Source organism: Sus scrofa, chromosome 5 (assembly GCF_000003025.6).
Source record: "Sus scrofa isolate TJ Tabasco breed Duroc chromosome 5, Sscrofa11.1, whole genome shotgun sequence".
In the NCBI taxonomy this organism is placed as follows: domain Eukaryota; kingdom Metazoa; phylum Chordata; class Mammalia; order Artiodactyla; family Suidae; genus Sus; species Sus scrofa.
In genome coordinates, this window is record NC_010447.5 from 89,523,025 (window position 1) to 89,534,559 (window position 11,535).

At 39.7% G+C, this 11,535-nt stretch overlaps 1 pseudogene; it reads right to left on the reverse strand.

The window, feature by feature from the left end:
- LOC100738114 lies at positions 853-2,170 on the reverse strand (annotated as a pseudogene).

Here is an 11,535-nt window from a genome sequence, read left to right on the forward strand (position 1 = left end):
GAAAAACAGAGATGTCATTCTTGAAAGGCACACAAAGGCTTTCATGTGCACTGGGTCCCAGGCCAAAGCAGAGACTACATAGGAATCTGGGTCAGACCTGACTGCAGTTCTTGAAGGATCTCCTGGGAAAACAGGGAGTGACTGTGTCTCATTGTGGGGGAATGACATTGGAGGCAATGGTCTCTGGAATAATCATCAGTGTGTGTTCCTCTAGAGGTGTCCATTTTGGAAAAAATCTGTCCCCATCAGTGCTGAGAAGCCCCAGGCCAAACAATAATCCTGGGGTGGGGGGAGGGGGGTTTTGTGTGTGGATCACAGCCCCACCTATCAGCAAACAGGCTGCCTAAAGACCCCCCTAGGCACAAAGCCACCTCTAATCTCACCCAGAGACAAAGCCCCACCCACCAAAGGGATAAGCATCAGCTCCACCTACCAGTGGGCAGGCACAAGACCCTCCCATCAGGAAGCCTACAGCAAGCCCCCATACCAACTTCAGCCACAAGGGGGCAGACATCAGAAGCAAGAGAGGCTACAAATCTACTGTCTGCAAAAAGGAGACCACACCAAAAATCTATACAAAATGAAAAGGTAGAGAATTATGATTCAGATAAGGGAGCAAGAAAAAACACCAGAAAATAGCTAAGTGATTTGGAGATTATCAGCCTCCATGGAAAAGACTTTAGACTGATGATAGCAAAGATGATTCAAGACATTGAAACTAAACTAGAGGCAAAGATTGATAAATTACAAGAAACACTGAGCAAAGAAATATGAGATTTAAGGATTAAGCAAGCATAGATGCTAAATACAATAACTGAAGTAAAAAATTAATTAGAAGCAACCAACATGGAATACAGGAGGCAGAAGAATGAACAAGCGAGGTGGAGGACAGACTAGTGGAAATCACTGATGTGGAACAGAAAAGAGAAAAGAGACTGAAAGAAATGAAGACAGTCTAAGATAACTTTGGGACAATGTTGAAGGCACCAATGTCCGTATTATAGGGATGCCAGAAGGAGAAGAGAGAGAGAAAAGGTCCAAAAAAATATTTGAAGAGATAATAGCCAAAAAACATCCCTAACATGGAAAAGGAATCACTTGCTCAAATCCAGGAAGCACAACAAGTACAATATAAAATAAACACAAGGAGAAACACCCCAAGACACATACCTTTTTTGAGGGAGGGGGGCTTTAAACAATGTATTTTTAAGCAATTGGTTTCAAAGTTTCTGATCTTTGAAACATAGCTACTTATGATGCAATTATGAGTAATCAACTTTCCCTGAGCTTTAGTATAATACAACATAATTTTTCAGACTATTTTCAATCTAGTACAAATGTTTTATAAATATGTATCTGGCAGTTTACTTACCAATGGAGTATATTTTCTATTGCTCAATAACCTTGCATCATTCAGAAAGAAAAAAAAGTAAACTTGAATAGTAAAGACATCACCCACTGAATGTGAACACAAAATCTGCTTTAAATATTTCTTTGGAGGAGGAGACATAACACTTGCATTTAATTAAGAGAAACATTTTTACAGTCTAGGTCTTTTATTTTCTTTACACTTACCATGTCATGAATTCATAAGGAATGGGTTCCAACAGTTCAGGCTCCTTTCCATTGGTTCTCACAAAGTGAGCTTCTCTGGGTGGAGTAGGCTGGTGCTTCAGCTGAACCCAAGTCCCTTTCTCTTTGGCTTCCTTCTTTTTCTGACTGTTTTCCTTCACATGGTTCAGGAAGCTGTCTTGGCTCTTAGAGTGTTTAAGATGCTTGATATGCACATTAATTTTATATTGGGAAGAATCTTGCCCTTAACTTGTTTGTTTCCAACAATGCCAACAGCATGCTGGGTTACACTGTAGACTCTTCCAGTTTTGCCATGGTAACATTTGTGTGGCATTCCTTTTTGAACAGTACCCATTCCCTTGATGGCTACAATATCACCTTTCTTGTAGATTTGCATGTATGATGCCAAAGGAACAACTCCATGTTTTCTAAAAGGCCTAGAGAACATATAGTGGGTGCCCCTCCTCTTTCCCTTCACGTCAGTCATTTTGGAGAATTACTGGAAGATGGCAGTGCCAGCCGAAAAGAAGCCCAAGACACATATTAATCAAACAGACCAAAATTAAAGACAAAGAGAAAATATCGAAAGCATCTAGGGAAAAGAAACAAATAACATACAAGAGGACCCCAAAAAGATTGTCAGCATATTTTTCAGCAGAAACTCTGCAGGCCACAAGGGAGTGGCATGTTATACTTAAAGTGATGAAAGGAAAAAACCTCCAACCAAGATTACTCTACCCAGCAAGGCTCTCATTCAGATTTGAAGAAGACAAGCAAAAGCTAAGAGAATTCAGCACCACTAAACCAGATTTATAACAAATACTAAATGAACTTCTCTAGGTGGAAAAGAAACGCCCACAACTAGAAACAAAAATATTACAAAATGACAAGGTTTACACATAGTAAAGGCATACATATAGTAAAGGAGGGAAATCATTCACCAAATATGCTATTAAAACCTGAAATCATGAGAAGAGGAGGGTATAAATGCAGGACACTGGAGATACACTTGCAATTAAGAGACCAAAAACTTAAAACAATCTTGTATATACATATAGACTCCTATATCAAAACTTCAGGGTAACTGCAAACCAAAATCTACAATAGATACACACACAAATAAGAAAAAGCAACTCAAATACAACACTAAAGATAGTCATCAAACCACAAGAGAACAAGAAAAGAAGGGAGGAAAAAAGAGCATAAAACAAATCCAAAACAGTTAATAAAATGGCAATTAGAACATACATATCAATAATTACCTTAAATAGAAATGGACTAAATGCCCCAACAAAAGACAGTCTGAATGCATACCAAAAAAAAAAAGACCCATATATATGCTGTCTTCAAGAGATCCACTTCAGTTCTAGGGACACATACAAATTGAAAATGAGAGGATAGAAGAAAATATTCCATGCAAATGGGAATCAAAAGAAAGCTGGAGTAGCAATATTTATATCAGACAAAATAGACCTTAAAATAAATAATATTATATGAGACAAAGGACATTACATAACGATCAAAGGATCAATTCAAGAAGATACAACGATTGTAAATATATACACACCCAACATAGGAGCACCTTAATATATAAGGAAACTGCTAACAACCTTAAGAGGAGAAATTGACAATAACACAATTAAAGTAGGGGATTTTATGGCAATAGACAGATCATCTAGACAGAAAATCAACAAAGAAACACAGGCCTTAAATGACTCATCCAATAAGAGGGACTTAATAGATATTTATAGAACGTTCCATTCAAAAGCAGCAGCATACACATTCTTCTCAAGTGCACACAGAATTCCTAGGATTGACCACATTCTGGGCCACAAATCAGGGCTTGGTAACTTTAAGAAAATTGAAATCATATCAAGTGTCTTTTCTGATCACAATGCTGTACGACTGGAAAACAACAACAAGAAAAAATTGCAAAAAACACAAACACATGGAGACTAAACGACATGGTACGAAACAACCAATGGATCACTGAAGAAATCAAAGAGGAAATTTAAAAATACCTATAAGCAAACAACAACAAAGATAGAACAATCCAAAACCTATGGGATGCAGCAAAAGCAATTCTAAGAGAGACATTCATAGCAATACAAGCCTACCTCAGGAAACAAGAAAAAGGTCAAATAAACAACTTAACTTTACATCTAAAGCAGCTAGAGAGAGAACAGACAAGACCTAAAGTTAGCAGAAGGAAAGAAATCATAAAGATCAGAGCAGAAATCAATGAAATAGAAATGAAAAAAACCATAGAAAACACTGATGAAACTAAAAGCTGGTTCTTTGAAAAGATCAACAAAATTGATAAACCCTTAGGCAGACTTATCAAGAAAAAAAAGGAGAGAAGACTAAAGTCAATAAAATTAGAAATGAAAAAGGAGACATTACAATGGACATCCCAGACATACAAAGGATCATAAGAGATTACTACAAGCAACTATATGCCAGCAAAATGGACAGCCTAGAAGAAATGGACAAATTCCTAGAAAAGTACAATCTTCCAAGACTAAACCAAGATGAAATAGAATAGATGAATGGATCAATCACAAGTACTGAAATTGAAACTGTGACTTAAAAACTTCCAACAAACAAAAGTCCAGGACCAGATGGCTTCACAGGTGAATCCTATCAAACATTTAGAGAAGAGCTAACACCTATCCTTCGGAAACTATTCCAAAAAATTTCAGAGAAAGGAACACTCCAAAACTCATTCTATGAGGCCACCATCACCCTGATAACAAAACAAAGATACCACCCAAAAAAAGAAAGTTACAGGCCAATGCCACTGATGAACATAGATGCAAAAACCCTCAAAATACTAAATACAAATACTAAATACAAAATACAAAATACTAGCAAACCAAATCCAAAAATACATTAAAAGGATTGCACATGATCAAGTGGGATTTATTCCAGTGATGCAATGATTCTTCAATATCCGCAAATCAATCAGTGTTATACACCACATTAACAAACTGAAGAGTAAAAACCAGATATCAACCTCACAAATGTTTTCTTAGGTCAGTCTCCCAGAGCAACAGAAATAAAAGCAAAAATAAACCAATGGGACCTAATCAAACTGACAAGCTTTTGCACAGCAAAGAAAACCATACAAAACCCAAAAAGACAGCTTACAGAATGGGAGAAAATAGTTTTAAATAATGCAACTGACAAGGACTTAATCTCTAAAATATACAAAAAACTTACACAACTCAATAGCAAAAAAGCCAACAACCCAATGGAAAAATGGGCAAAAGACCTGAATAGACATTTCTCTAAAGCACATGAAAAAATGCTCAACATCACTGGTTATTAGAGAAATGCAAATCAAAACTACTATGAAGTACCACCTCACACCAGCCAGAAAGGCCATCATTAATAAGTCCACAAATGTTGGAGAGGGTGTGGAGAAAAGGGAACCCTCCTACACTGTTGGTACAACCACTATGGAAAACAGTATGGAGGTACCTTAGAAAACTATACATAGAACTACTATATGACCCAGCAATCTCACTCTTGGGCATATATCCAGACAAAACTTTCCTTGAAGAAGACACATGCACCCACATGTTCATTGCAGCACTATTCACAATAGCCAAGACATGGAAACAACCCAAATGTCCATCAACAGATGATTGGATTAAGAAGATGTGGTATATATGCACTTTATTTTGTTGTTGTTGTTGTTGTTGTTGTTGTTGTTGCTGTTGCTATTTCTTGGGCCGCTCCCACGGCATATGGAGGTTCCCAGGCTAGGGGTTGAATCAGAGCTGTAGCCACCGGCCTACGCCAGAGCCACAGCAACGCGGGATCCGAGCCGCGTCTGCAACCTACACCACAGCTCATGGCAACGCCGGATTGCCAACCCACTGAGCAAGGGCAGGGACTGAACCCGCAACCTCATGATTCCTAGTCGGATTCGTTAACCACTGCGCCACGACGGGAACTCCTATATACACTTTAGAATAGTACTCAGCCATAAAAAAAAAGAACAAAATAATGCCATTTGCAGCAACATGGATGGAACTAGAGACTCTCAAATTCAGTGAAGTAAGTCAGAAAGAGAAAGATAAATATGATATGATATCACTTATATGTGGAATCTAAAATATGGCACAAATGACCCTTTCCACAGAAAAGAAAATCATGGACATGGAGAACGGACTTGTGGTTGCCAACGGGAAGAGGGAGGGAGTGGGATGGACTGGGAGTGTGGGGTTAATAGATGCAAACTATTGCCTTTGGAATGGATAAGCAATGAGATCCTGCTGTGTAGCACTGGGAACTACATCTGGTCACTTATATGATGGAGCATGAGAATGTGAGGAAAAAAGTATGTACACATGTAGGTATGACTGGGTCACCTTGCTGTACAGTAGAAAATTGGCAGAACACTGTAAATGAGCTGTAATGGAAAAAATAGAAATCATTACCAAAAAAAGAATGAAAACCATATGATCCTCTCAATAGATGCATAAAAAGCTTTTGAGAAAATCCAATACCCATTTGTGATAAAACCCCTCCAGAAAGTAGGCACAGAGGGAACATCATAAAGGCCATATATGACAAGCCCAGGCTAACATCACTCTCAATGGCGAAAAACTGAAAGAATTCCCACTGAGATCAGGAGCAAGACAAGGATGTTTGCTCTCGCCACTACTATTCAACATAGTTTTGCAAGTCCTAGCCACGACAATCAGAGAAGAAGAAGAAATAGGAGTTCCTGTGGTGGCATAGTGGTTAATGAATCTGACTAGGAACCATGAGATTGCGGGTCCAATCCCTGGCCTTACTCAGTGGGTTAAGGATCTGGCATTGCCGTGAGCTGTGGTGTACGCTGCAGACGTGGCTCGGATCCCGCATTGCTGTGGCTCTGTCGTAGGCCGGTGGCTACAGCTCCGATTGGACCCCTAGCCTGGGAACCTCCATATGCCGCGGGAGCGGCCCAAGAAATAGCAAAAAGGCAAAAATAAATAAATAAATAAATAAATAAATAAATAAATAAATAAAAGAAAATAAATACAAATTGGAAAGGAAGAAGTAAAACTATCACTTGTTTGCATATGACAAGATACTACACCTAGAAAATCTGAAAGATGCTACCAGAAAACTGTTAGAGCTCATCCATGAATTTGGCAAAGCCACAGGATGCAAAATTAATACACAGAAATCAACTGCATTTCTATATACTAACAACAAAAGATCAGAAAGAGAAATTAGAGAAACAATCCCATTTACCATCACATCCAAAAGAATAAAATACTTAGGAATATACCTACCTAAAGAGACAAAAATCCTGTACTCTGAAAATGATAAGACTTTGATGAAAGAAATCAAAGATGACACAAACAGATGGAAAGACATACCATGCTCTTGGACTGGAAGAATCAATATTATAAAAATGAATATACTACCCAAGGCAATCTATAGAGTCGATGTAATCCCTACCAAATTACCAAGGACATTTTTCACAGAACTCAAACAAAATATTTTAAAAGTTTGTTTGGAAGCCAAAAAAGAAAGAAAAATGGAGCTGGAAGAATCAGGCTCCCTGACTTCAGACTATACTATAAAGCTACAGTCATCAAAACCATATGGTACTGGCACAACAGAAATATAGATCAGTGGAACAGGATAGAGAGCCCAGAATTAAACCCACACACCTACAGTCAACTACTCTATGACAAAGGAGGCAAGAATATACAGTGGAAAAAAAGTCCCGTCAATAAGTGGTGCTAGGAAAACTGGACAGCCACATGGAAAAGAATGAAATTAGAACACTTCCTAACACCATGCACAAAAATAAACTCAAAATGGATTAAAGACCTAAATATAAGACCGGATACTATAAAACTCTTACAAGAAAACAGGCTGAACACTCTCTGACATAAACCACAGCAATATCTCCTTAGATCTACCTCCTAGGGTAATGACAATAAAAACAAAAGTAAACAAATGGGACTTAATTAAACTTAAAAGTTTCTGCACAGCAAAGGAAACCCTAAACAAAATGAAAAAACAAACCACAGAAAGGGAGAAAATCTTTGCAAATGAAGCAACTGACAAGGGATTAATCTCCAAAATGTATAAATACCTTCTGCAGCTCAATACCAAAAAAACAAACAACCCCATCAAAAAACGGGCAGAAGATCTAAACAGACAATTCTCCAACGAAGACATACAGATGGCCAAAAAATACATGAAAAGATGTTCAGCATCACTAGTTATTAGAGAAATGCACATCAAAACTACAATGAGGTACCACCTTACATCAGCCAGAATGGCTGTCATCCAAAAGTCTATAAACAATAAATGCTGGAGAAGGTGTGGAGAAAAGGGAACCCTATTATGCTCTTGGTGGGAATGTAAACTGGTGCAACCACTGTGAAAACAGTATGGAGATTTCTCAGGAAACTAAAAATAGAACTACCATTTGATCCAGCAATCCCACTCCTGGGCATCTATCCAGAGAAAACTATGACTCGAAAAGATACCTGTACTCCAATGTTCATTGCAGCACTCTATACAAGAGCAAAGAAGTGGAAACAACCTAAATGTCCATTGACAGAGGAATGGATAAAGAAGTGGTACATATACACAATGGAATAGTACTTAGCCATTAAAAGGAAAGAAATAATGACATTTGCAGCAATGTGGATGGACTTGGAAATTATCCTGCTAAGTGAAGTTAGTCAGACAGTGCGACACCAACTTCATATGCTATCGCTTACGTGTGGAATCTAAAAAAAGGACACAATGAACTTTGCAGAACAGATAGTGACTCAGACTTTGAAAAACTTATAGTTTTCAAAGGAGACAGGGTGAGGGCTAGGGGAATGTGATGAGACTTTGGGATGGAAATGCTATAAAACTGAGTTGCAATCATCGTTGTACAACTATAAATGTAATAAAAATTCATTGAGTTAAAAAAAATCAGGAAAAAAATAAAAAATAAAAAAAGGCAGAAATTGGAGTTACCTTGTGGCACAGCAGGTTAAGGATCTGTCATGGTCACTGCTGTGGGGCATGTTCGATCTCCAGTCCTCAAACTTCCACATGCTGTGGGCACAGCCAAAGAAAAAGGGGGGTGTGTGCAGAATTGAATAGACATTTTCCCAAAGAGGAAATGCAGATGACCAATAGGCATATGAAAAGATGTTCAACATCACTAATCATCAGGGAAATGCAAATCAAAACCAACTCATACCTGTCAGAATGGCTACCATCAAAAAGAATACAAACGACAAAGGCAGACAAGGATACGGAGAAAAGGGAGCCCTCCTACACCACTGTGGAATCTAAAGTGGTGCAGCCACGGCGGAAAACAGTATGGAGGTTTCTCAAAACACTCAAAAGAGAACCACCATATGATTTGGTGATTCCACTCCTGAGTATATCTCTAAAAAAAAAAAACCAGAAACACTCGATCAAAAAGATACATAGGCGTTCCCGTTGTGGCACAGCAGAAGCGAATCTGATTAGAATCCATGAGGATGCAGGTTCGATCCCTGGCCTCACTCAGTGGATCAGGTTGCTGGCATTGCCATGAGCTGTGGTGTAGGTCACAGACACAGCTCCAATCCTGTGTTGTTGTGGCTGTGGCGCTTGTCAGCAGCTGTAGCTCCTATTCAACCCCTAGCCTGGGAACTTCCACATGCTGCAGGTGCGGGCCTAAAAAGAAAAAAAAAAAAAAAAAGAAAGAAAGATACGTACATCCCAATGTTCATAAAAGCATTATTTACGATTGCTAAGATAGTAACGCAACCTCAGTGCCCACCAACAGATGAATGGATAAGGAATATGTGGTATATATTCACAATGGAATACTACTCAGCCAGAAAAAACAAAATTTTGCCATTTGCAGCAAACATGGATGAACTTGGAGGGCATGATGCTAAGTAAAATAAGTCAGACAGAGAAAGAAATACTGTATGATTTCACTTATACGTGGAATCTCAAAAATATAATAAACTAGTGAATAGAACCCAAAAAAGGCAGACTCAGATTTAGGAACAAACTAGCTGTTTCCAGTGGGTAGAAGGAAGCAGGCAAAGTAGCTGTAGGGGGTTAAGAGGTACAAACTATTAGATACAAATAAGCTGTAAGGATATATTGTACAACATGGGAAATACAGCCAATATTTTACAATATTTACAATAATTTGCAATAACTATAAATGGAGTATAACCTTTAAAAGCAAGTGTTGGGTGTTGAAGGATAAGCAGGAGTTCTCCATGTAGATGAGGTAGAGAAGGGCGCCCTAGGAGGGGAACAGTAGTTTAGATCCCTGGCATGTGAAGCATTGGGCCTGCTTGTGAACTGCGTGGTGAGTTCGGTGTGCCTGGGGGTGGAGGAAGGTCAAGAAGATAAGGCCAGAGGGGCGCCATGGAGAAGAGTCAGGCTCAGCATGGCATCAACACACAGAGGCATTACCTTAAGAAGCCTTCAAAGGAGAACCTTGCTGAGACAAATGGCAGCTGTGGGATAAACAAAAAGAGGCTCTTCTTACTTTCCTCTCCAGGAAGGCCGAAGCACCGATTTCAAGCTGGAGACACCAAGCCTTTGGCAGAAGAGTATAAGAGCCTGGCTAAGTATTCACTATGGTTTCCATTCTGGGTCCCTTCTGTGTCTACTATCGCTTTCATCAAGCCTTCTTCTGTTAGTTACTCAGCACCCTATATGTTCAGGGCTTTTTAAAAATAATAAAATAAGATTGCACCCCTGGCTCTCTTAGTCTCATCACTGAGTGATTTCAGGTACAGAGTTTGATGCCAAGAGCACTTGAAGGTGGCAAAGCAATGGATCCCGTGGGCCAAATAATAATGACATGCATTCTTTTTCATCCAGGAATCCTTGAGCTTTGTAGAGCTGAATCCTGAATGTGACACTCTGGGCTAAACTTGGGACTTGGTTAAAGAGCAATCAAAGTTTATTTCCATTGTGTACACAACCAACTAAAAAGCAGATATTCCATTTTCTGTAGCTAACAGGAACTCTGTTTTTAGCATCCTATTTTGTGTGGGTGTGTGTGTGAGAGAGAGACCTCAATAAAAATAAATAAGTAAGTACATAAATAAAGGAACTGATAAGGATATTCGAATCACTGAAAAATCACTAAAACCGTTTGGCTCCCCTGGGATTCGGCCCGGGAAATAGGCAGTGAAAGCAAGTGTGATGGTAAAGGGCTCCGAAAGAGGCATCAGAAGTGGGGAAAAGTAGGACTTGCACTTGCTGCTGAGAGTCCGCAAAATATTATCTCAGGGGATTAGGGAAGGGCTGGGCTCCAACCTGCTTGTTCCAAAGGCAGCTCAGAAGATGCAAATGAAAACAACAGTAAGACGCATCAGCCACGATGACTGCTAGACCAAGGGGGACCTTTCCACTAACAAACCTCTTGCTAGAGCTCGTTTCGGTTCTGTCTTTCATAGGGAATCAAAAACAACTTCACCTACTTAGTTTCTACTAGAGCTTTTCCCTGGTTTATGGAACGGCTTGCAAGCCGTGTCAAGAAGCTCTAACGATTTCTGGAGTTCCCGTGGTGGCACAGTGGTTAACGAATCTGACTGGGAACCATGAGGTGGCAGGTTCGATCCCTGCCCTTGCTCAGTGGGTTAATGATCCGGCGTTGCCGTGAGCTGTGGTGTAGGTCACAGACGCGGCTCGGATCCTGCGCTGCTGTGGCTCTGGCGTAGGCCGGCGGCTACAGCTCCGATTCAACCCCTAGCCTGGGAACCTCCATATGCCACAGGAGCGGCCCCAGAAAAGGCAAAAAGACAAAAAAAAAAAAGCTCTAACGATTTCTGATGCCTGCACCGTTCCCACGCCTGACATTGTTCTTTTCTAAAACAATGCCCTCCATGGCTGTTTGGGTGATGATTACCCAGAGACTGGTGCCCGCATCCCTGCAGAGCATCTTAAATGTCATCTTACATGTGCACCTGGAGACAC